This window comes from Gobius niger (genome assembly GCF_951799975.1).
Source record: "Gobius niger genome assembly, chromosome: 17".
NCBI lineage: Eukaryota > Metazoa > Chordata > Actinopteri > Gobiiformes > Gobiidae > Gobius > Gobius niger.
Window position 1 is genome coordinate 13,172,387 of NC_136868.1, and position 26,755 is coordinate 13,199,141.

At 39.7% G+C, this 26,755-nt stretch overlaps 1 pseudogene across 1 annotated transcript in view; it reads right to left on the minus strand.

Moving 5' to 3' along the window:
• Positions 1 to 203: 203 nt before the first annotated feature.
• Positions 204 to 26,755, minus strand: part of LOC306977029 (oxysterol-binding protein-related protein 1-like) — a 31,867-nt pseudogene continuing 5,315 nt past the window's right edge. Inside the window, exons 8-27 of the transcript XR_013794305.1 lie at positions 26,627 to 26,671; positions 26,480 to 26,553; positions 26,198 to 26,261; positions 24,361 to 24,462; positions 24,123 to 24,248; positions 23,035 to 23,116; positions 22,646 to 22,752; positions 17,735 to 17,897; positions 15,496 to 15,682; positions 13,129 to 13,204; positions 12,692 to 12,826; positions 11,616 to 11,713; positions 7,236 to 7,418; positions 7,051 to 7,158; positions 6,089 to 6,178; positions 5,097 to 5,211; positions 4,564 to 4,674; positions 3,516 to 3,639; positions 3,323 to 3,413; positions 204 to 1,057 (exon numbers count right to left, since the gene is read on the minus strand). The product of XR_013794305.1 is annotated as an oxysterol-binding protein-related protein 1-like (transcript). The remainder of the gene's footprint in view (positions 1,058 to 3,322; positions 3,414 to 3,515; positions 3,640 to 4,563; positions 4,675 to 5,096; positions 5,212 to 6,088; positions 6,179 to 7,050; positions 7,159 to 7,235; positions 7,419 to 11,615; positions 11,714 to 12,691; positions 12,827 to 13,128; positions 13,205 to 15,495; positions 15,683 to 17,734; positions 17,898 to 22,645; positions 22,753 to 23,034; positions 23,117 to 24,122; positions 24,249 to 24,360; positions 24,463 to 26,197; positions 26,262 to 26,479; positions 26,554 to 26,626; positions 26,672 to 26,755) is intronic.

Sequence of the window (26,755 nt, forward strand, 5' to 3'; positions counted from 1 at the left end):
TGCCTTTCGCACTGAACACCACTGAGCTCTACATTTGGATGTTTGCTCTGCCCTTGTCGAATATCCTGAAAGAGTCCCCTTTAAAACAAGGTAACATCGGTTCATGTGTGCTTGGGATTTATGAAGCAGATCCTATCATTGCCTCAATAACAAAATGCTTTATCAGCTTCACAAACATGGACCACATTAGGTAAAAACACAGACGCATTTTATTTCTGCAGTGGATGAATGGACATTGCACTGATGGCATACAAATCGACTTAGCCTCGCGCAGAATGGGAGGTGATGCGCTACACCAGTGGTTCTCAAGTGGCATGGCTTCGGGACCCACCATTACCCAAAGATGACCCAAAAAAAATGTCATTTGTCAAATATCTTATAAAACATTGTATTTTCCACACAGGTTTTTACTGAAAAGGCAGGAGATATTATTAAGACTGAAATTATGATCAAAACAACACATTAACTGGAAGTCAGCTGTGTTTCCATGCACTTTCAGATGGAAAATATTTTTTACAAAAAAGGTTCCGCAACCCACTTTTGGGTCCCGACCCACCAGTTGAGAATCACTGCTTTTAATGACAGAAAAATGAGACTTGTATGAAAATATATTTTAAACATGATTTTATATTGACTTCCAGCTGTTTGCTTGAGGTCCAAACATGATGTGATGAGGTCAGTATAGTTAATGGTATATACATAAAGATTTAGCATATTATTAACAACTAAAACAACATAAAATAATAATAGAGGCGTAACACACTTCTCCGCAATGAACAAAAATACCTCGAAACTCAGTAAACACATTATGCTACAAACAAACCTTACATTTTCATCTTTTTAAAACTGTAACAAAGTATATTAAGGCCGCACGGCTTGTTCCTTTGCATATTGTTTGCAGATTTTCTTTTCTTTTTTTAAACAGTCTTTTATGCCATAAGAAAGTACTTGGACTCAGTAAATGTCAGGCAGCTGGGCATATTTGCGATCCCAGTATCCACCGTTGAAGATCCAGTCCTGGGATTTGGTGTGTGGGTTTTGGCCCTGTTGAAACCACCTGGAAAAGGGGTGAGCTTATTAGTATTCAGGTCGAGCATCTAGTAAACAGAAAAAGACAGCAGGCGCAAAAACAAAACTAAAAGCAAGAAACAGAGATAAGCCATGCGGCACACTGAGCTAGCTGGTAATTTGCATAATATCGGAGACTATTTCTGGACCAGAGGGATCTTTCAAGTGGTTTAGCCAGTGTTAGATACAGTCCAACTGGGAGGGGAGTGATTGGCATCTTGGGTAATTTCATTTAAAGCCAGTGTTTTTTTTCCCCTAAAATTATCATTCATTTTGTGGGGAATCAAACCGATAAGAGTGAAGCGCTCTGGATAGAGACAGACAGAGGCGGCAGAGGGGTCACATGACACACATCACACGGTTCAGACGCATCAAACATATGGCAGGCAGCGCTAACCTTGGGCCGAGGGCAGGACTCCTGAAAATCAAAGTGAGGATGCAAAAAGGAAAAAAAAAAGGCAGGTGGGAGAGAGAAAGATTTAGCATTTAGCATTTCAAAGCATTAAAAGGTATGCAAAATAGATCAAATGACGGTCAAATATCACATTAAAAACGGGAGAGTGGTCACCCAATTGTAACCACTCTCTCTAATAGGAGAGGTGGGTGAAATCAATGAACAATCAGATAGAGCCAGGAAACCAGTGACTTTTGGATCTGTGAACTGAGCCTCTGTCCCCCAGTACATGAAAGTAACCCAGAAAAAGTACATATTGTTTGAGCGATCTAAAATCCACTGTGACATAACATTTTTTGCCCCGACCCAGAGGATGAATCACAGATCACAGCCTTGAATCTATTTCATAAAGGAAAAAAAACAACTATTGAATACATTTACACACCAAAAACACAGCATTAAAAGGCGCACTATGCAACTTTTTATGTTAAAAAAAATTGATATTAGTGCGTATTTGACCTTTGAGAGACCCAGTGTCTGCTCAGGTGGCTAAATAAGCGCCTTCACTTTCTGCCCTGGTGGCCTCTATGATGCTTCAGGATCCATCTTATTTAAACTATTTTTGCATTTCTGGTGTAAATGTATGTGTAACCATGGAGACAGTTCAATCAACAGTGAAAACCTACTAAAAGTCTTAAAAACTATTGATCATGGTGTGTCTTAGGGGCCGCCAGGATGTTGAGTAAAGGCGCTATGCTAACCACCCAAGCAGCCACTGGGTCAATGAAAGGTCAAATACGCACTAATATCAACATATTATCAACATATTATCAACAAACTCTAAGTGAATATGGACATGTTGTACATCATTTTGAAGCTAAGAACCTCTAACATTTGACTGCTGAGTTGGTTTTAACCTCTGCAAACTTATTTTTGATCGCCGCGCAAAATTCAGCGGCTAGCAATAGCATGCTGGGTCAGACACTACGATACAAATATACCTAATGTAGCTTAATAAAATTAAATCAGCCACTGCTGTAATGGCCAAGTGTTTGTGTAATGAAAGGATGTTAAAGAATGACAGATATAATATATTTTTAATGCTCTAGTTGTGATGATCAGATCATTTTATGTGAGTTGTTATATATATTATATATCAATGTAACCTAAATCGCCTGTCATATAGGAGGATATTTAGTGTAGAAAAGTCCAGTGATCCTTTTTAAAAGTGTGAAAAGTGTTTCCATAAGTTTATGGGGGAAAGAAGACCATTAACTTTTTCACTCAGAGAAAGTCTCTTGGTTATTATATAGATATCGACAGATTCTCAAACCCCCAGTATTGGTATCGGTAAAAAAAGCAAAAAAGCTCCATCGGTGCATTTCTAATAAAAAGTTGCATAGTGCACCTTTAAGTATTTGACCTTCAAGTACCACCGGGCCAAGATCATGATCAAATCAGAACTAAAGTGGGTCTACAATTGACCCAAAGGCTTCAAATGCTACCTACAGGTATTCATAAAGTAAACCTTAACCTGAAAGCAGAAAAAAAAAACAATATCTCTATACTTAAAATGAATAAAGACTACAATTGCAGTTGACCTTGTGTCATATGTACAAATGCCACCAGTGGTACATGAACCACAGTTTTAAATATGGCCCCTTCTCGTACTTTAATGCTAATTCTTCTTCCCGTTTCTAACACATCAAATTGACAGAATGTTCACTTTCTGCCTGACAGTTCTTTATCCCTTCTCCTCACATGTGTCAAAAATAATCCATTATCCACCAGTCCATGGTCCTGATTTTATGCACGATTCTAGTACTAGGACATATTCTTTGGGAGTACGCTCTTTCCTACCTGGTCTTCCACTCCTCGTCTGACTTGGCGCGGCTTTTGCGAGCTGCTCTTTGTTTTTCCTCAAGCCTTTTCTTCTCTTCACTGGCGAGATCTAAGAATCAAAAATTTAAAAAAAGCAACTTCAGATCTGACTTTTATCTTTTGACACTTGGGGCTAATTTGGTTGAGCCCAGGATGAAAGGGGGGGTGTTACCGATGTCTCCGTTCTCCATGGCTCTTATGTCAGGCCGCAGTCTGCAGTCGGTCTGTGGGATCACCCCCTCCATTTCCTTGTGAAACTCATTGAGTTGCATCGCGAAGGACGTGAAGTTGTACATCTGCAAGTCAGTGTGGAATCCATAAAATATATTTCAGTACTGTATCCCGCCAAAGTGTGCCTCGAAACTGTCAAATCCTGAGCCTTGAAATGCCAAAGACTAAAGTTATGAAAGTTATTAAAGTTAGTTTGGGGATTTGGAGCAGAAATATCAAACTTAAAGGGCAAGACTAGATTAGGCTTCCAAACAACTGTGGTTTCCTGCAATCTGTCGCTTGTAGATAATGAATAGTATGTAAATACATACAAGGTCAATTTACAAGGTCGATTTTTTAAATATGGTTTTCATGCATTTCATATTAGTGTTTATTATTTGATGACTTTGATGTAATTAAATTGACAATCTCTTGGCACCTCCTGGATGGGAGGTAAAGCTCAAAAATAACCCAGTGTGTTTGACTACGTTCTGAAAACTTTTGTTTCTGGCTGGTACTGACAGTAATTGGCTTTTGGATTGTCGAATAAAGCAGGAGTGGAATCAAAGCTAACACGCTGTTTTGACATTTCAACAATTTTAAGTTTCTTTTTTTGGTTTTGATATGCTTTTACTCACACAGTAGTTGAAAGTTAGTCAATTAAGACCAGGGCCGTCTCAATGAGGTTGAGAAACCGGGCATTTGTCCAGGGCTGAAGGGGCCCCCACATGATTTTGCTGCATGAACCAGCAGGCTTGTAAATCAAGAATATTTTATAATAAGCAAAATTTACATTTTCTACGAACAAAGAGGGCCAGCTCTTTTAAATCTTAATGCAAGATTACGTACTGGGCCTCCAGACTCTTTCACTTCTAAAAAGAAAAAAGAGGGGGCACTAGTTATCACTGTCCTGAGACTAACATTAACTAAAAACAGAGAAATTCAGTTGTTGGCAGAGGACATACAACAGACAGAAATAACATACAAGAAATAAGGTTTTAGCCGTGTACCTGAGCAGAGTTGGGCGGTCGGGGCGGGATCCTCCACAGCAGCTGACTCCCAGGGATCACCTGCACAGTGTCAGTGGCTGGAGACGGCCCTTCCTCCTGCTCCTCGCCGCCCTCAAACAGATCATTTTAGAAAATTACTAAATGAAAACAAACAGCGACGACGATATCACAAAACATCAGGCTAACAGATGCTACAGGAGGCTGCTTCTATCTAACCAGTGCCTATCCCAAAAACATGTATTACTAAACAGGTGAGGTCCAAAAAACTGGGCTAAATAAGAATTTATCCAGAAAGAAACAAGAAAAGTAATTTAAATGAATGCTGCTCTAAACTAAGATAGTAAAGAAAAACACAGAATAACAATACTGAGATACAAATCAACGCCACACTGATCAAAATCTGTATTGACTGTATGAGCAGCAGTGGCTCAGAGGGTTGGCCCCACGACTCCACAGATCGGCTAATTCATCGAAATCTGCACTTATTTGGAAGCCACAGCTCTAAATTAATCCAACTCCCTCGAGGATCATACCGACTTAGCCTTCTTCTCCTCAGGTGTTTTCTTGTCGTTTTTCTTGTGAGCGCCCGACTCCATGGTGTACATGCACTCGGTCCACTTCCCGTAGAGCGAGCAGAGCTTCTTCTTGCTGTAACCACACACAGGGACACACAGCCTCAGGCGCAAACACGGGATAATCAGCTCCTAAAAGCCACTCGCACATTGTGTACAACTGTATTTAAACAGGGCAAAGATGGGACAGCTTGTGCTTGCTTCTAACTTCACCCCAGTTTGGAGCTATACCTTTTGCATGACTGAGTGCACCCACAAAGACCTGACAGTTACGCATCAACTCGTCTAGGCTAAGGTAAGAACATATCTCAATATGGAAAAACAGTGGCCTATTCCTTTAACACCATTTTGAACGACAGTGCAGGATTTTAGAGGCAGTTGTGGTGAACAGGTCTGGGCTCATTCTACACATTAGGACATTGCTGGAACATGTAGGGGGGGAAATACTTCATTTTAGCATCTTTAGTGTGTCCACATGACTGTAGTTTTCCTCTATCAGCACTGAGGAGCGTGAAGCAGCTTGAATACAGATAAGATAATACCAAGAAAGGCTATTTAATTTTTTTTTGTCACTTAGTGTGTGTCTTTCAAGTAAACATTTCAATTATATATATTCGCGTTTGTGGAGGGTATGGATACTTATGCAACTCACTTTATGTGAGAGTAGCTACATTGCAACACAACTGCATTGGTTTCGCAAATGGAAAAAGTTCCTCTGGGTTAGTTTATTTTTCTCAATGTGTAACTCTGTGTCAGCCCTAATCGGTGCTTAACAGTCTAATCGACGAGGCTTTTAACAGTGCTTTTAACAAGGCTTCCTCTTCCTGGAGAAGGCAGGGTGTTCTCAGCGATCTATAAAGAAAACTCAACAGCCTAATGTTGAAGACAGAAATAAAAACTAGGTTCACAATCCCTTTTAAAGGAACCTTGAGTCAAGAAATCAGATACTGTACCTTTTATCCAAAATATAACCCTCCACTTTGTGCAGCTCTTTGCCAAATAGACCACAAGGTTTGAAATTCAGGAAGCACCTCTCACCGGTTCTGAAAAGGAAAGTTGGAGAAAAGTAGCTGACACTCCTGCTCCAGAATTTCTTTTCTGATTTATTCTGACATGGCCAAATCCCCTGCAAGATGAGTGTGAAGAAAGACAGAAATAACTACTTTAAAAAAATTGTCCTGATGATGCCTTTAAGGGAAGCTCTGTCATGGGTGTATAATATACAGTGGGAGAAAAAAGTGAGTACACAGTGTGGAATTTCTTACATTTCTGCCTAAATTTGTCATAAAATTTGGTTAATCTTTATGAAAATGACAAGAATGAACTGCAGCAGTTTTCTAAAGAGGAATGGTTCGAGATTTATCCTGATCGTTGTGAGCGTCTAATCTGCAACTACAGAAAAGCAGTTATTGCTACAAAAGAAGGATCAGCCAGCTATTTAATACAGGGGTTCACTTCCTTATTCACATGCTGTTGTGAATGTCTCATGTCTCAGCTAAATATTGTGAAAAACTTGTGAAGTAATTGTTCTGTTGACACTGTTTAATCATTCTTGTGATTTTAATAAAGATCAGACCACATTTTATGACAAATTTAGGCAGAAATGTGAGAAATTCCACATGGTGTACTCACGTTTTCCTCCCACTGACTGTACATCCATGACAGATCCATATAGTGATGCCCTAAAGTTGTGGACAGGTGATAAAATGCTTTAAAGCTAAAAAAACAAACACACAAACATCTAATCTAAAGTATCCAGATCATAGCAATTCAAAATTATTAGATTAGACATTATTAGATCTACTACATCATTCCCATTGCAAGATATGACTGGTGACTTGTTGGCTGACGTCTCCTTTCTGTTATGTGTGCACCACTGCATTTCTTTGTACAATGATACAGCTTTTGCTCTTACTTGTGATTGATTATCTCCACATTTCCATACTGCTCTATCCACAGCTGCCCCACGATGATGTTATGGACACAACATGTAGGATTCGTCCATGTGTATGATTCGTTAAAACTGCGAGAGACAAGGACACATTGACATTGTTTGTAACAGCTCAGTCCATAATGTTTTCTTTGTTAGGAGAAACTCACTTTGGTAGCTCCAGTGTGATGATGCCTTTGGGTTCGGCCTCCACACTTTTGCCCCAGAACTTGAGTTTGGGATAGATAGATCCGTGGAAAACAAAGTCGCGCTGCAGCCCCTCTGCGTGGAAGGCACTGATCGGAGGGTGGTGACTGACCTGCTCCGAGAGCAGACGGAAACCCAGGTCCTCCCTGAGCAGCGGCAAGCACAAAGTGAGAAAGCACAAAGTGAGACATTGTTTAGAGAGTGCTGTAATACTCACATAAGTTACACTACAGGGATACTATATTTAGATATCACTCAGTAGCTGGGTGGTCTGTACAGTTGAAGTTCACAAAAAATAAATCTTATTTGTAAATATATTTCTTCGAACTGTCCTAAACCTTTAACTTGGCAAGAGCTAGATTAATATGACAGTGTTAACATAAGCACTGATATCAATCCTGGATCGCTCCGGCTACATTGTTTGGGGAGATTACGCAACACAAATCCATTAAATATTTCCTTTTTAAAAATGTATTTGTTTGTATGTATGTAGCAGCAGAATACCTGTCGTTGCTGCTATATTAATAAATATCCATTTAATCCAAACCACTTTCGGTTCGAACTCAAATGGTTTGGTGTGAGCCGTGTAAGATTGACAAAGATTTCTTTAAACAGAGGAACGAAAATTGGACAAAATATGTTGGTAAATTTCAGCCCAAACTGTGGCTGAATATGTTATACAGCAAAAATGGCTGAACAATGTAATGATTTTTTGAGAAATTTAGATTTAATGCCAGTTTCAATCCAATTTAATATTTTTAATGTAATTTAAAGCCGTGGATTTGGCACAATTAATTTAAAGCAGTACTAAGTAACTTGTTTACCTTAATAAATTTGCTGCCACCGGGTCGGAGGCCCCAATACACACTAATGGAATCACGAAGAAGAAGCTAACAGGCTAACGGGCAAAGCTAACTACAGGCTAGCGCCACTTTAGCAGTATTTACAGTCAAGTTTGAGTGAAAAAAATAATCGCCATTGTGTAATTTTGCCGCGTAAACCTATGGAATAGCTTGAATGTGTCACGATGTACCACAGTTTGCCAATTTATATATATATATGTATAAAAACATGGTCTTCACAAACTATGGAGCTGGAAATTAATTATAATTTAAACAACAATTTTAACAATCAGTAACATTATTGTCGCTGGATTTCTATGGCCGTGATGTGTATGTTGTGGAAAGATATTCATATTTTGTAAAACAATTGTTGTAAATATTGAGTATCTCAGTTGTGCAGGTTGTTGTAAAAGAAGAACGATTTCAGCTTCTTTTGCACCTGTAAAAATATCAAGTAGAAAGGGGGTGGGACTAAATAAGTCACACTTCATCCCACTCCTCTTTGAACAATTGCTTGTACTGGTATGCATTACATGTATTATTATTGTTTTTAAATTGTTCGAAATAAACTAAACAAAAAAACAATAATAAAAAGAAATAATTGGATGAATATCCCTCCCTCCCCCCCTTTTTTTGTGTCAGCGTAGTATTTACTCTCACGAACAATTAATAACTAAAAAATCACAACATGCTACGACACCTGCAGCGGCGCTTATGGCCTCTGAGTTACTTAGTACCGCTTTAATGACTTTTAATGCCCTGTGGAAACCCTGTAAAAGAAGCATTGCTAAGCCAATAGAAAAAGAAAATATGACAGTGAAATGTTCTCAGAGTGAAAGGAGCAAAACCTTAACCTACAAACTTTGGCACAGACGTATTAACCAAACTATATTTTAACAAAAACATTGGAAAGGCTGGTTTAGACTTTCTGTATTTGCTTGTGACACGATCAAAGGTCAAACAACAGACGAACACTAGAGAAACTAAATGAAGTCACCTGACCCCAGAGACACGTCTCAAATGACCTCGTGTCCCGAGTGTTGACACGAGCAGCGCCCGGACAAAGGCTCAGACACAAAGCTTCCTGCGGAGGCGAGAATCGTGATACGGAGGCTTTTCTTTGATATAATTTTCAAGAAATGTTGTCTCAGTGTCAGGAAGATATTGGGTACATGGTAACTGCTCATTCTCTGCCACATGGTTGGGAAACATGAACAATAAAAACAGAGGAAAACATAGTGAATACCCTTGAAGAACACGCTCCAATTTATTGCTCTGTACCTGACAATGCAGTTGTGACAAAAGCAAAACGCCTTTAAACCACTATAAAGGAATGAAAAGTTTCCAGTAGAAAACGTCACACACACAAAAAAGAGGAGTTAATAGTTAGATCAATAAGAAATACCGATACACAACAGTGAACCTTGTAAGTGACAAATGTGTTCTGTACTTGGAATTTGAATGGTCATTTTGGAAGAAGAACATCCTCTACAAACAACAAAATACCTTGTCTATGGGGTTCTACTATAGCCAACCTTGTAGTTCAGACCCAAACATTTTCTCAACTACTGATGCACAATGGTTAACCCTTTATAGGTCAAGTGACTCTTTTTGGTAATTTCTGCACACTTAACATATGGCCTCCCTGCGGCACATCAGGAAAGTAAAGAAACATGTTGTCCTCACTGTGCCAATCAAAAGAGATCACCCCACATCACAGAGCCCACTACTGTGGCATTTGACCAATCAGCAGAGACCGGTCACGCGCTCAACTTCCTATTTTCTCTGAAATCTGAAAAAGACCCGTCTGGCTAAATTCACAGTATACATTTCTGTACATAACTTGAAAACTTAACATGGTGAGTTGATGAAATTCACACGATTTACTGGTGAATAATTGTTCTCAGTGATGATATGTGTGTTGGTTTTAGAGGACGTAGTGAAATGAGTGAAATTACAGCATGAAAAAGGCAGGCACCATATTTGAACATACATACATTCACTTAAACCTAAAGTATATTTGGTCATGCCCGTTGCACATTATTATTCATACTCAACGTATTTTCTTGACAAAAGAACCAATAAACCCTAGGACTATTTTTTTTAATGTTGCCAAAGGTTATTTTTAGAAAGTTTTTAGGCAAACAATACTGGAGGTGGCTGACCCTACTCACTGCGTAAAGCACAATCACATTACAAAAGCGCTTGCCTATGACAGGTGTGACCATTCAAATAACAATTGCTGGGTTGCAGGTGACGTCACAGCATTCTAAAGGCCTATACTGTTATATAGAGGAAAAATTATTTTGTCTTTGAGGAATTTTTTGGTCTTGTACAGAGAGATCATGGACCCAGTGACTGATATTAATGATCATTTTTCTAATCCATACATTGTCTTTTTAGCTACGACTTGTGGAAGTGTAATGCTGTTAATAGGAAAAACTGGCTCCTGCCCCCCGCTGGGTCCGGTGACATCATCATATTCTAGAACCTGCAACCCAGCAATATCACAAAACACGTCTCCTGAGTACCAGCACCCCCAAGACCTGAAAGTACTTTTTGTATGTTTTATATATAAACCTTTGTATTTTTTTTACCACTTAAAGAGCAATGAACTAAATATGGTAACTTTATGGTGGTTTACATCGATTTTTTTGAAACATTTTACATCAGAAAAAAACTTTTGTTATGTCCCTAGATATAATAACAAAGATGCCCCATTCAGCCCCATTCATTGAAAAAGGTTACCGAGTCCTCCTGTGTGAACCTTAATGGCCGCTCTATCTCCTTCTACGCAGCCTGTTCCTTAAAAGTGCAAAAAAGCAGGAAGCCTTGCGCTCCATGGGCGGGTGGAGCCTCCACAGAGCTCCAGAGCTTGATTGACAGGCTCAAGAGCCAGTCAATGTACTAAAAATACTTCCAAATTTCGGGGTTTTAACCAAAAGCCAGCGTGGTTACAAATATTTCACCTACCCCAGTGTGGTCACAGTCATGGGTCATAGCGATTTTTAGAAAAAGAAAAAACTCTTTGGAGCCGGGCGTTTAAGCTGTTCTTGGGACGTTTCAAGTCCCATTAGAATAAATGCTCCCAAGTGTCTCTTGGTGGAGCCCTGGCCACCAGGGGGTGATATTACAGCAATGTCAGCTCCTCACCATAAGGACTCATTGAAATACTTTGAAAAATTAATTTCAACTCGAGAGTGTTATTGTTAGGGTTAAAATGTAATGTTAAAATGTAAGCCAAATCTTAATTTTCTTAAGTAGTAAATAAATTGCTAATATAATCGCAGTAGAGGTTGTGCACATGACAGCATGGTAACAGCATAGCAAAAGCATAGCAACAGCATGGCAACAGCATAGCAACAGAAGTAAATGTCTTGCTCAGTATTTGCTTTTTGACACAGTCCAGAATGTTGAGGGTCTGTATATAGAAAATGGTATGCATACTCTCTATTCTTAATACTAAAGCCCTATAGTGAAGCTTTGAATGGGTCCACATACCTGACCAGTTCATAGGTTTCTCCCAACAGAGGGTTGAAGGGTTTTCCTGTGCGCTCCCATTGCGAGGCCACGGCTGAGACGGCAAACGCAGCAACACACTACAAACAAGGACAACAACCCTTAGCTACAACCACGGGGTAAGGTTTCATAAATCAGAGCCAGTGACAAGTATCCCTGAGGGTACTCAAGTCCTGGCGCACTCCTAGGTTAGTTCTTGGTTTGTTTTGAGAAAACTTGGCTTCAATCAGCACCAACAGCTTCTCCAACCAGCACCAATCACACATTACATTCACACAAGCAAGGAGAGTGTCTCGCCCAAGGACAAAATGGATCTGGGATCGAAATACCCAACGTTCCAGTTATAGGACAACCACTCAACCACCTGAGCTACTAGTTTATGGTTTGGTTCGTTAAACATGGAAAGAACGATGAGTTCCAGTAAACTTTCCAGCTGCTTCTGCTCCTGTTATTTTCTGATAGGGGATTAATTATCTCCCTCTAATGAATAAATATACACTTCACAATACTAGGGCTGGGCAATTAATCGAAATTTAATTTAAAAAAATCTAATTTGGTCAATTTCAATTATCATCCTGGGAGTTTCTATTCGACAGATTTACAGCCATTTCTGTGGAAGAAAGATTTTTGTGTTAAATGACAATGGAGGAAGGTTTTGTTTTTGTTTGAACCCCTCCTCCCCCCATGCATGGTATAGACAAGTCGTGCACCCCAGTCCAAAAATAATGCCCAGGTAGTTGCCAAGGCTGGTGCGACTTATACTCCGGAGCGACGTATAGTCCAGAAAATACGGTACGTTTATAATAAAGGTTTTAACACTGCAAGAGCTTATAAATGGTCACATTTATATAGCGCCTTTCTACCTGCTTTAGGCACTCAGAGCGCTTTACGTCAAAGAACTACTCACCCATTCACACTCTCATTCACACACCAGTGTACGCAGACACTGGAGTCCAGGTGGGTGAATCTTGAATTATTTACCAGGTAGCCTCTACACGCTATACCTGTTTGTTGTGCAAAGAGCCCAGAGAATCACTGATCTTGTCCAATCGTCTCACCTTCATCCTCTCTATCGAGTCCTGCGAGGCGTTGGCCTGTTGTATTAGGTACGTGTGCTCCATATACTCCGTCAGACGCTGCAGAAAACTCAGCGGTTCATTGAAAATCACCGGCATTGTGATCTTTGAGAGCTCCTGTGAACGCAGCCAAAAGGAATAAGGACATAAGGTTTCATTACTCACAGTACAAAAATCGCTCCATGCATAACACCATTGACAAAGTAATATTTGAAACAAGTGCGGGTTAATAGTGAGTTTAAACTCCGCTTCTCTGACCCTCTAAATTATTCCCAAACTGTACATTTTAAAGCAAAACCTTCAAGTGCAGAAACCTCTTTTAATTTCCTGTCACGCCTGGTGTGGGACCTTGGTGTTTTTCAGATGAATAAAATAATGCTTCAAACACTCAAGTAAAAGGAGAATTGCTTTCTTTTTACCATTCCAATGCAGTTTCGCAGGATACTCCAGATACTGAAGTCATTTCTGGAAAACATCGGCGCAGGCAGACTGGCCCTGAAAAACACACATTTAGATCATTTAGTGCACGTTGTTTTTAACTATATTGTACAGAGCGTTTAAATACTCAAGCAAAAGACAAAGTACAGATAAGTGTTGCCAAAAAACTGCTGCATAGATACAAATCAATACAAAAAGTGCAAAAAATGTGCTGGAAAAATGACAATAACACAATAAAAAAAGCAACAAAAGCACGACTAAAGAGTGATGAAAAAGCAACAAATAAAATGATTTTAAAAAGGGATTAAAAAAAGGCAATGCACAACAAAAACACTTCCAAAATGTGACAAAAACGTGGCAAAAGAGCGACAAAAACGCACTGGAAAAACAACAACAAAGCGACAGAAACATGACTCAAAAGTGATGAAAAAGCAGCAAAAAAATATACGAGAAAGTCATGAAAGAGCGACAAAAAAGTGACAAAAATGCAATGAAAAAGTTCCCAAAAACATGACAAACATGAGAAAAACAAGCAGCGACAAGTTATTGTAGGTCTAGCTTTCAAATGAGGCATTACACTGGCCTATAGGCTGCAAGCTCCTGTCAAAAAGCTTTTAGATTTGGGTAAAGCTGAACTGCAGAAAAGGCGCTTGTTTAAAGCGGAGGTTAAGAGGTTAAACTAGGTACTAGATACTCAATTGCACTTTTATCCCCTAAAATTGATTTGATTTTTTGATAAACAATGCCAGACAGAAAAGAGAAAGTAATGGAAATGAAAAGCGTTTTAAGAAACAACCATTGCCGCATTTTCACTTTGTTAGGCCATGTATTTGGTCGCTGCAAACAGACTGAAATGTATCGGGCAATAAAGTATTGCTATCCTTTCAACCAAAACTGCCCAAAAACGGCGCAGAAAATGGCCTGGACATTTATCTAATAACCTGGGACATTGTGACATATTTTCCAGGTGAAAATTGTCAACAAAAGCGAGAAATGGATTGCGTGGCGTCAAGGCGGAACTAAAGCTCTGGAAGCTATCAGCGTAAGTATCAGAGGTGCTGGACAGCCTCCCAAAATCCCATTTCCTCCAGCGTTAAAGTTTCACTCATACAGACACAAGGGGCAAAGATCACGCGAGCACTCAAATGTCTGGGATAAAGCGAGTGGGATGAGAAAAGGCGAGAGCGAAGAGGTAATGTGCTTCAGCAATCGAAGTTAGTGATGATGAACTGTTTATTCGCAATCACCACACTGATGAAGACAAAGTCAGGAAAGAAGCCAGGTTATAGCACAACATGCTAAAAGAGGTCTTCAGCATTGTGAGCCTCTGTATATTACATATATGATTGTAGCATTTTGATACCTGGTAATTGAAACCAATAAAGTGTTTATGTATCAACTGGAATTAAATGTACCAAGGCAACCACTTACAGATTATCTCCTTATTATGGCACCTGCTGTTGGGTTCTTTGGGTATAAACTTAATATTTGTTCCTAGAGCTGATGTGATAGAAACTGGAACACGTAAGAAAACAAAATTACTTTTCCACTTAACATTTGATGAGATTTACTCTGTTTTTGCGAGCATAGCCTTAATAAAAATCGCATGGTTACTAAAAAATGTGCCAAAGTTGAGTTGTATTCTTGACATTCCTAATTTAATACATGTTAGCCTTCTTTTGGTCCTAATTTTGTCATTTTAAGGCTTGTTTTGACACATTGTGATGAAAAAACAACATAATAATGTTTTTGTTTGCTTAATAGAACATATTATATTGCAATGGTTTAATTTTCATATCCCAATTTGTTTTTCTCATATCATCCCCCCAGTCCAATGGGAAAGCTGCACTTTAATAATATTTGCTGAAGAAGTTGATATGGTTCTGATAAGGATGTTACAATGTAAAGTCCATCACAGTTTGTTGCACACAGGGCGACATACACCACAACACCAATAACTGCAGAAGGTCATAAAGTCATGCCTGATCGGAGTATTTCGAAATTAGATTTTGAACCGCCGTCTAAAACTGCCCAGAGCAAATAGCCAGCACTGGATCATATCGCAGCACCAAGCGATTATTGCATTACACAGCCAGCTTATCAATATTTAAAAGTGCCCACACAGAGCTGTGGCCCTTTCAATACAAGTCTTTCCCGTTCACCAAGCCAGCCACGCTGAATTATTAACATTTTGAAGTGGAACAACCTCCCCCAAAAACAGAAATAGTCAACAAAAACAAACAGTGTGGAGTGTATTCAGGCAAATAGCAGCTCATTAAGGGCATTTTGTGATATTTATGGAAGAAACATAAAAGGCACCCAAACTTGAGGCGCAGAGATGGGCTGACCTGTGCTCCGAGATCCCATTGGGCTGATTCTGGTCCTCGTCTCCATGGTGATCCAACATGGCGGACGGGCTGCTGCTGTTGAACATCACAGTGTCTTCGTCGTCGTCTTCTTCTTCTTCTTCTTCTTCGTCAGAGGAATGACTGGCTACGGTCTCGAATCCACTCAGGGAACGGTCCGACCCTGAATCTAACATGAAATACACAGGAGGGAAAGATTGTGAGAAAGTATTTTTAGAAAGGATCCCAAATGGTAAAAGGCGACGAAAAGTAGTTGAGCCGCAATTTGAGGCTCTGAAATCCCCAGGCGCGTGGATGATTGTCCAAACTAGAGCTAAATAGAACTGGGGGGAACATGCAAACTCCAAACAGAAGGATCTACGTGGTCTGAGAAGTGCATTAAGGATCTTTTTGTTGTGAGGCAAGGGCACTAACTACTACAACCCTGATGCTGCCGAGGCTTGAGACTCTGCAGATGGTGAAGGCAAAGCTAGACATAGAGACTCAAAGCATGTACTCAATTAATTATTGCTACGTGAAATAAAGAATCAGAGACGGTGCCATGCGTGGCAGGCATTACACCAGATGCACTTCCTAATAAAACAAGCGGTGAGAGCAGGCGATGTGGTGGAAGTGTCTTGCATAAGGACACAACATTAGGTTAGACCAACAAAACTGTTACATTTGTAAAACAATTAGTATAGGTAAAATATACTGCAACTGTAAAAAACACTTGGTACTCATGTCATAGCTTTCCCAAACTTATTACTCTTATTACTCCTAAGAAAACAAAATATCACTGCTACAAAATGTATGTAATATTGTAGCTGTATACATCATATAACACTTTTTTAACAAAGTTCAAACAACTATACTGTAATACACCCAACAGAAAATAATTCAGAAAGTAGATCTTGCTTTACCCCACTAAAAACTCAACTACAGTTTATTCAGGAACTTTGTCAAACTATCGTCCACTGTAGTAAACATCAAACTTGAAAAGTCACACATGAAGGCAAAGTTTTTACCAACGCAGCCCATCAATCATAATTAGTGCTGTCCATTTCAGACGCCACACGACATGCGCGTATGTGCATCAAAGTCACATCCTCTTAATCCCATGCAGTGTCAAACATACCAGAGGCATTTACCCCCAGCAGGGAGGGAGACTCCGGTGTCCTAAGAGTGAATGACAGTCATGTGACCAAAATCTCACAGCCTTTGTGGGGTCATTTTTTATGCTCACAAAATATAGTAAAGTTGGCATTTTTACAATAAAATGTGATGTAATATTATTCATGTCGCAAGGAGCCACAATAGAGCAAAGTCACTGAGGTCTTCCATCTGACTGAGAGTTACACATTTTTTTGTTCACAAACCCAAAAGTAAAACATAAACATGTTAACTCAAAAATGTGCAGAAGTTCAATTGTCATGATTTTGCTAATCTAGCTTAGCCTTTAAAGTCTTGTTTTGACGATTTTTTCAGCAAAAACTAACTGGCTACCAATTTTCATTAATATTTTACGTACTGCTCCGCAAACTGCCACCTTATTGTGGTAGAAGGTTTGAGCGTCTGAACTAGGAGCCAATATGTTGCCCACAGCTTTGTGAACATAGTAGGGTCACAAAGTGCCCACGGGTCAAGGCTGACCGGTCAGAAGAGTGTCTCTCATCATAAAGGAAAACCTTTATGATGAGAGACCAAAAAGGCCAGGTGCATTGCTTAAATTGGAAGTTCCATCGTGGACTCACCACCTGCGGGAGGAGCCATAACGGGCTTGTCCAGTGAGAAACGGGCAGCTTGCATTGTTGTCTTCATGACACGGAAGAATGAATGGATAGAACGTACTGTGTTCAAATGGTTTCTACAAATATCGCAATATTGAAGTAAGACCAAGTGGGCACCTTTCAACTGATTTTGCTACAGTCAATACTGTTTCCATTATTCATTATAATAGCGAAAGATAATGAAATCTACAAAAGCCTGTATGCTCAAAGTCGTACAGGAGTTTTCCACCGTAGAATAGTTTTAAAGTCATCATCTGTACAGGGTTGTTTTTACACTTAAGAACTATTTCAGTTTCCAAAGTTTTTGTTGATCATTTTCTTGAGCTGGGAGTCAACCAGGTAACTTCACACTTTGCACTCACCAGGCATCAAAACATACATGACAACAAGGTTTTTTACCGCTCCAGTTTTTGGCACTAAACATTTTGCACAAGAAAATTTTCTCTACTCACCAGACACGGCGTCGTGAAACTCATCCTCGCTCAGCGGGCTCCTTGGCGAAGATCCTTTGACCATCGACTGCTCGAGCTCGTGGTGCTCCGTGGCCAAAGTCTGCAGCGCATCCGACAGGATCTTATTCTTCTCCAACTCGTGCTCCAATTTCAAACTGCGCACCTGAGCTCACGCCAGCACACCGTGACAACAGACAGAGACAAGGAGACCGCGATGAGTCACGGCAATACATGGACATCATTTTATTTCATCAACTTCTGTAAGAGTGCACACAAGCAAAATCATGATGAGACGTTTTTCATGCCAGAGCAGAAGACTGAAAAAATGTGTGGGTTGCAAAGTCGTATTACATTACATTATATAAAACATGCATAGCTTTAATCCTGTTCAATTATCTAGAGATGGAGAGACACTACTAGTACTATTCCTATGTATGCTGTGTGCCAAATAATCTAGGTGACATTAGTAAATACATCGTAACTATTCAAAACTACTAAACATTATCAATATTCCCAAGTCAAGGCCAAGTCAACTTAAATCCATGCTAGATATTTTGTTTTTGTTTGGCACATGCATCAAAATATCGGCCCTGATTAAACTAATACATCATATTAATGAAATGCACTTTACTATGGCTTGTACTAATATTACCTTAAATGGTCACATCGTTCCCAACTTTCTGTAGATACAAAAATGTTTGTTTCATTTTATTTGGTCAAACTGTGAGAATTGAATTTGTGTCGCAAACTTAATGTAATCACAATATATCTGAAATACTGAAATGACCAAAGTAAAATTATGCAGCTACAACAAGTAACAATATCTCTACTCAGGATGAAAATGAAAGACAACTGATCGACAGTGGCATTTTTATGTACGCGCAATCATTGCTCAAGATAAAAGTAAAAACACGGCCCCAGAGAGCGCCCGTTTGTGTGAAGACAACGAGTGAGTCCGTGTTTAAGCTGCTCAAGACGTTAGCATGCTACCGGTTAGCATTTAGCATTAACATGATAAACACATGTACACTAATAGTAACAGCTCAGCTCTGTTACTGTAGTATTTCTTCAGTGTTCATAGATGTTAGCCACACGTGTTTATTGTGTTGAATCAACCGTCAATCGTTGACAGTTGGTATCTGGTAGCATGCTAACCTCTTGAGCAGCTTAAACATTGACTCAGACTGAGACTCTGTTGACATGACAAATTGTAAAACTCACAGAAAGGTTTTCTGTTTCCTCTTTGATGTGTTAATTTAGTCTGAGGAGTGAAGCAGAGCTTCTTACGTCTGTGCCACATTTGCTGGTTTTATCACATAAACGTCTCTGGGGCCGTGTTTTTACTCTTATCTTCTTGAGCAATGATTACGAGCACATAAAAATGCCACTGTCAATCAGTTGTCTTTCATTTTCATCCTGAGTAGAGATATTGAGATATTACTACATGTTGTAGTACTGCATAATTCTACTTCGGTATTCAAAATGGCCGCCGGAACTATGCGTGATGTCATTGGAAACGCATGTATAGACAAATAAATGGATCTGATAGGCAAAAGATATAGTCTATTGCAGTAGAAACCTTTTGGCTGAAGTAGCAGTGATTGTAGCTATAGTTATAGAATGAGAAGAAGAAGTAGTAATAGTAATATCAGGTGCAGGTTGATATGTCTTTTATAATGCATTGAGGCTTTTGAATGGTACAACATACAGTCAATTTTGAATGTATTACTTCATATCCTTTTTTTAAATTAGGTGTAAAAAGTATTCTATTTATCATTCAAATATCTACTTCAGTACAGTACTTGAGTAAATGTATTCTGTCACCGACTTCCTCTGGTCGCAGTTCTATGCTCTGCTTTTGGCTGAAAATAAGTCACTATGATTTTGCTTGCGTGCACTTTTTAAATGAGGCAAAGGCAGGGAAAAAGAGATGGATCGGAGCATGTTTTTGTGTAATGGAGGACAGCTGCCTTCATGTTGCCGTCTCAAATGGCCAGGCAGCAACATGATTCTGACGCGGGAGGCGGATCAAATAACGAAATAGACTCAGATATAAACCATTAGTAAAACCTCTCCTTTTCGGGCTGCGCATTAGAGTTAATAATATGATGTTTTTCACTGACGTTTCTTTTTTTTTCTTCTCAGATTTCACACAGATTTGAATGATAATTGAAACAAAACAAAAGATAAAAAGATTTTACGGTGGTGATTTCAACTGAGGATTTAAAAGCCCTTGGCAAACACATTGGATTATTATCCAATGCTGATGCTAACAGCCAGCGCTTTTTTACCTCTACTTTTTATATTAGTCTATGGACAATAGAGAAGTCCACGTTTATGTTAATGGTGAATTTACAACATCCCATCCCGAAACTCTATTCCTTGGACTACTTTTCAGCCGCAGGCACTGTTGTTGTGGCATCTACAATTAATTAAGTGTAAATTGATTAACACTGACATACACACAGTTTACTAGAGTGATCTTGCAGCTTGCACATGTGGCTGGGACGGCGAGAGGTACTATCAGCTCCTACAGTGTCCTCCCTGGGGTCGACCAGCAGGAAGTTCCTCTTTAAAGTTCAATGTGTTGCATGCAACTGTCATTATGGTGCAATTTACACCACTTCACCTCTCAGTCTAATGTTTCCTCACCAGTGGAGGATAAACAGTGTCTTGTGACCAGAGGTTGCAAGGCTAACTGTAGTTAAATGAGTCTTCATGTTTAAAATTGACATATCATCATAATTAAGGCTTAAAACCATTATCTTGTGGTCCCTCATTTAAAAATATTGTCTATAATAGATGAGGCAGAAATGAGTGAGAGACTGTCCTGGAGGAGCGCCCTCTTCAGGCAGTAGTGGGAAGAACACATCATAAAACAGTGGAAACAAGCAGCTTTCACGCTAACAAATCAATGGTGTTGTGATGAATGCAATTTGGGCTCAGAACGATTCCGGTGATGGATAATGGACTTTAAAAAATTGGATTTTGTGCTCCCTCTAAAATACAACAAAATCCAGGAGCTAAAGATTGGTGTGCTTCAGCAGAAATAGAATAAACAACCAAAGAGAAGAGGATTAATCAAAACGGCATGAATGAATCCAAATATGACAGGTGAAAAAAAAAGGTGAATGACCTCTGTGAATGCTGATATCTCCCATTGGTCTTCATTCCTTTTTCTACCAATATGCAAAGCAAGTACTTCACATTAAGGAACAACCATTCAGAGAAAAATGTGAAGTGTCATGCCCAAGGGCACAGCAGCATTATGCACTGGAGGGAGGCGGGATCAAGTCAGGTCAGTATAACTGTAGTGGAAATCAGCACCATGGAGCCTCTACTGGCTTCTTCAGTCTATTTCTCTTTCAGAAACTGCACATTTGTAGATTTACTAAGCTGTTCCTGAAGTCATGCCACATAAACAAATATTCTGGGATACTTTTTTTGGCTTCATTTGACAGGACAGCTCAAGGCTAAAGAGGAAATCAGCAAACTGTTGAAGCAGGGGCCTGACCCCAAAACGCTGAGGCTGGAAAAGTGTTCTAAGTTTGTGCTCAGTTTTGTCAACTAGGATATTACTCAATAACACTGATTGGACATGCCCAAAACACCTCTCATGGCGAGCCGTCTAAGTGGCACCTGGAACAAACTCCCTAAGCCACCATCGTTTGCTCCTCTCAATGTGAAAGAGCAGAAACTCTAATCCGAGCTTCCCCCAAGTGGCCGAGCTCCGCGTCCTGCCTCTTAGCCTGAAGAGGAAACTCAATTTGACCTCTAAATCACGATGTGGAAATGGGAAAGGTTTTTCTTGTTCTTCCTTTTAAAAACAGGCTTGAAATAGACCCCTCCTTTGTCGTTACGTGAAGCGAACACTTCCTGACTGACACACTGAAGAACTTCAGGACGCGTCACTCTTTGATTCAGGCTGTGCATAAAAAGCTGTGGTCGCGCCACGTATCAGTTCAACAATCAGCGGCAGACGCAGTGACTAATTCTCTCTCAGATCCGCCGCTCAGATCAGACTCACTGCTGAAAATGTTTGCTAAAAAAGAGACTTTGATTGTGACAAACTACAATTTTTGCATCTACAAAACGGGAGCATAGATTACAATCAGGGCTGAAATTAGATACGTCCACTTTGGTGAAATTACATGTGCAGCGGTTGTGGTATGTATAGCTTTAAGAGCAGCTGTAGTAATTATCTAATCAGATATTTTACAACATCCTCGTTCAGATGTGAAGCACACTCGCCACATATTATAATAGCATGCTTGTATAACTGATTACAGGGGAGTAAAAGTACTGCCCGAGCTACATACAGCTCTAAACTTAGATCAACTGTATTCACATGGAAGTAGTATATAAATAGTAACAGTGGTTTGGTGAAGTACTTTAAAGTAATTAGGGCAGCACATTATAAGAAAATTAATTGATATTTAAATACAATCTTGCAAATTGGAAAGAAGATATTGCAAAATTTCACCAAACCACACATTAAACACATTATATCCAAATAGCCTTAAAGCCTTGAAGGTACAATGGGAAATAAATGAGGCTAAAAATAAAACTGAACTCATAGGCTGTCGACAAAAACTTAAAATCTCAGACAGATGGAAGATCTCAGCAATTTTGTTTTGCATTGGCTTTCTACAATGTGGATATTGCGTCACCAAATATTGCACATTTCACACCGAAACATCCTCCTCCATAGATGCATTTCTTATTTCAAAAGTTTGTGCCATAAATGTTTTTATGAAGGTCTGGCCAATGTCATCCCTTGCAGATTTGTCTGCATACATATAGTTTCTCAGACGTGCAGTGCAGACTTTCTCAAACATTAACTTTAAATAGGTTAAGTAACACTATACGTTTAGAGATTATGAGGATTTTGATGGTCCTTGAGACACTCACCCCCTCCTGTCTGGAGAAGAGGCTGAGACACACGCTTAAGCTGGCGCTTGTTTCGCCGGACAACTCGCAGATTTCTTGCATTTTATGGAGGAATGTGGATGGAAACTCTGCAAAACAAGGAAACGCGCAGTTAGCGACATTGGCACTGAAACAGAAATAACAGCTAAACGCAGATAGACGGTGCAATCAGGGCTCAATAAGCAACAGTAAACATCAGGTGACAGAAACAGATGGAGCAGGATGCTAGAAAAGCTTTTGTTCATTTACATTTGCTTTATGTTGCATATGGAAACATTAATCATGAGCCTTATGTTCCTGTCCATTAGCGGATCGGTGTCTGGGATGTTTCACATGTTTAAATAACACAAATGACAATTAAATAGATTTACGTCCGAGCAGCTCGTCGTTTTTCAGCATCGACATGAAGGATGCCACCTCCCTGTCTAGTTTCTTCTGACTGACGTCGGCTGCCTGTGAAAGACAGAGCAACAAGAACTTCAGAAAACAATCCCTTGAAATGTGTTTCTGTCTTGGGGATGTTTGCGAGAAATGAGGTGAACAAAAGGGCGGTGGACAAAAACACAAAGCAAAATATATAAAATGCAAATGAACGTGCTGCTGAGACCCTTTCTTGCAATGACTAAAACACTTTAGTTCAAGGCAGAAATACCCACTGAGCCAGAGCCATCACAGCGGGAGAGGCAAAGCCGGAAAGTGCCAAGGACCCAGAATGTGTTGCCTTAACCAACAAATACTGCATTTATGCAGTTACTATGAACAATGCTTCCTAAAATGATCATAAAATCACAATAATGTGCTTTGTTGACACTTACTACGTTTGAACAGTTGCGTCTTATGGCTGAGGTTGATGTGGGATTTGCACAATTTCTTGTGCAGGGCAATAATTTGTTGTGACACTCTTAAAGAGTTCAATTTAGAATTAAAATATGTTTTGTATGTTCACATGATGGATCTACAATGATATATTTTCAAGGTCCGATTAAAATAAACATCTGCATTTATTCAGATCATCTTTTGCAGCAGTTCACAGCAGAGCACTCCCGATCACAACGGTTGGACTCGATTTGACCAGAGTTCTGCCACTGCTCTAGTCGCATTGCAAAGGTTTGGTTACATGAATTCTCCGCAGTAGCTTTAGCGGGTGCGTTCAATAAGCCTGCTATTATTAATTTCTTATAGGAAATTGCCAGTGGGTCAGACCAGATTGTTTGGCTGACTGGATCTGGCCCCCGGGCCGCCAACTAAAGAGGCCGGATCTATAGAAAAGGCTCTGCACCGAGCCATAGAATCTAACAATCTCGCCATAGTAATAAATTTACTAAAAGGAATAATTTAGTAAGTGAAGTATCTCCAGTCCAATACATCATTGATACAAACTCCCTTAAAACCGGCTTTAATCAAACATAATGTCTGGATCCACAACATATTATATCATTTAAAAATGTTGTTTGCAAACCTGTAGTGACTCTGACAGTTGTCCGAGGGACATCATGTCCTCCTCGTCCTCCGTCTCGCTGCCCTGTTCCTGGGAGCAGTAGTGAGTGCTATAGGCCGAGTGCTCCTCCACAGCATCCAGCCAGGCCTGACAACAGCAGAACACAGAAAAATGAAGACACAACTTTCTTTATCGAGCTTACCCTGTAGCCACAGAAAAACAGCAGGGTGTTTGCAATCAGAGGAAAACTGGCGTTCACTTTTCTTGTTGCCTCTGGATCGTTGTGCGCCGACACTTTGAAGTGATGCACACTATCATCAAAGCACTTGAGTGTGAAAAAACAGTTGTCTTTGGCTCGAATCTGTGAAAGCAAACACAAAAAACAAACTGGTCACTAGTGCAAATGTCACATAACACAGTAAAACAAGAAGTAAAACAGGCAGACGTAATTATAAATCCATTCTGATACTTTCTTCATCCTTAAATATTCTTTTTTTGCTTTTTCTTCATAGAGTATTGACTACAGTATATCCACATCAAAGTAGCAATGCAGACTTTATGAAACGCCTTTTTTACGCCAAAAGACAGTGCAGGCCTCCAATAATTCAAGCTCAGTTACAGAATTTTGGAGGTTCACATGAAGAATGGCAGGTCTGTCCACAAATTGTCAAAATAGTGTGCTTGTATGTAGCTTCTTGCAACCCAAGTTAAGTTGTAGTCATAATGCATTCTTAAAGGTGCATCATGTAATGTATTAGTATGTATTAGTATGTATTTAACCTTTAAGTGCCCCAGTTGTTGTATGAATAGTTAGCATAGCATCTTTACTTTCCATCACAGAGGCCTCCATGATGCTGCAGGATCAATTGCTTTGAGAGTTTCTGGTAGGTTTTCTCTGCTGACAGACCCTCCCACCAGAAAACCAACAAAACAATTGATCCTGGAGCAGTGTAGAGACCACCGTGTGAAAGAAAAGGCGCCCAGCTAACCAACCCGAGTCATTGAGTCGATAAAATGCCAATTGACTCTGTGCATAACTTCAAATCATAACAACGGCGCCCAAGAAGTCACTTCCTGTTTCGATCATCCAGTACGCCAAAAGTGCTTGTGCTTTCGTGTTAATTGATGGTATTAGAGAAAGTGTAAAATGTGTCAATGTGTCTTTGGACATAGTGTCACAGTTGTAAAAGGTATTAGGCAGAATAAGTCTTGACTTCAGCCTAAACCCCTTTCGGTCAGGCTTCTTTAGCACTTAAATATTTAAAGTACATGTTTTTTTATTGTATAATGTTTAAAGAGGGAGTATTATGCTTTTTTCAATCACATAGCACTAGTCTATAGCACACTACAATGATGACGAAACCTTCTGTTGGTCTGTAAATGCAGTAAATAAGAATAACTGCCTTGTATAAAATTGCTTCTAAAAATGGCTGTAGCAAATGTCTTGAAATAGGCCTCTGTCTCTTTAAGAACCTCTGACCCTTTCCGACACGCCCCCTCCACACGCTGTCTGTGGCATCAGTGGGGAGGGGGTTCTGCTGAGGAGCAGTTGTTGGTTACTCGGCTGGTGACGAAAGCTCGGAGGCATCTCCAGGAGGTGGGGGCGTTCCTAGGAGGACTCAGGCAAACTTATCCCTAAAATGGCCGCCATCAGCGTTTTTACAGATTACTCAAAAATACGTGAATGTGCCAAGACAACACAGGGAATGACACAATAACATGATGTAAAGCTTGAAAAAGTCGATTTTGCATAATACTTTTAGATCTTTGGAAAACATGTGACAGAATATAATTAAATACACACATTTTAAGTGTTTTGTCTGTTAATAGTTACGCAGAAAGAAAGAATAATAATGAATAAGATGGTGCTTTTATTTTGGCGTGCTGGATCGAAACAGGAAGTCACTTCTTGGGCGGCGTTGTTATGATTTGAAGTTATGCACAGAGTCAATTAAACGCAAATCACATAAATCTCCATTGTGAGCGGAATTAAGTCTTATTTTATTTTAAAACCTAAACCTTTAAAGTCAATCTTTTCATACATTTACACATAGCTTGATTTTATTTAAAGTAAAGTACAAAAAAAGTGAACTTACCAAACAGCTCGAGTTAGTGAGAGATTTGCAGCCTTGCCTTTTGACATTGGCCACTGCATCTGACCTTGTTTGAGGCAAGAGAGAGAGAGACAGAAAGATTAATGTTTTTTTCTTTTTTTTCTTAAAGGCTCATTCGATCCCGCAGCTGATAAAATCTCAATTGGGATACAGTGCGTGGAAGACGTCTATTTTTAAAACCAGCAGCACGTGTCTAATGAAAAGCTGAGACCTTTTCATATGTCAGGGGCAGCGATCAAAGACAACGTGACAGGAGATACGTACTGTTTGGAATACCAAGACAAGACCCCATCCTGCAGAACGACCCAGTACGAGCGCCAGCCGAAGAATCTCGAGCTCTGCAGTCGACACGAGATCACACCTTATATAAAATTGTCAAGCTATATTTTCATCAGTATTATGACTCCTTACCTTCCAGAGAGGCCCCTCAAATTTCTTCACATGACGAGTTGTTCCCTGCAAAAAGTTGAGATTGGATTATAAGCGATAGCGAGTTGATAATAAATATGTATGGAATAAACAATGTGCTACGTTTTGTGG